Source organism: Ptychodera flava, chromosome 7 (genome assembly GCF_041260155.1).
Source record: "Ptychodera flava strain L36383 chromosome 7, AS_Pfla_20210202, whole genome shotgun sequence".
NCBI lineage: Eukaryota > Metazoa > Hemichordata > Enteropneusta > Ptychoderidae > Ptychodera > Ptychodera flava.
In genome coordinates, this window is record NC_091934.1 from 9,811,164 (window position 1) to 9,811,618 (window position 455).

A 455-nucleotide genomic window follows, 5' to 3' on the forward strand; every position below is an offset into this window, starting at 1 on the left:
GCTAAATTTACAAAGGTAACATTTATGGCAGGTAAAAATTCACAAGAACAAACAAACACAGCAAATTTAGCACAAACTATGAATGCTTTTTTATTTGATAATTGTCTTGTTCAAATTGTCATAAGAAGAAAAAAAATTCTGAAAGAAAGACGTCATTTTTCCAGAAAACCCTCACACATGCTGTTGCGGATGCAAAAGTTGAAGTGAAAGTTCTGTGACTTAGCAATGTTTCTCATAGTACAAGTTTTAGTGAATGAATTAACAAAACTGAGATACACATATACACAGTTAAAATATTTATCATTACTCAGCTCAAAAATAATGATTAGATATGGGAAGTTTATATCCTTCGTAAATGCTTCGAATTCGAACGGAAAACAGATGTGCGTGTGGTGGCGCTCTTTGCTGAGGTCGATGAGCGCGAGCAGAGGGGTAACAAAAGGTCAAAGGTTGCA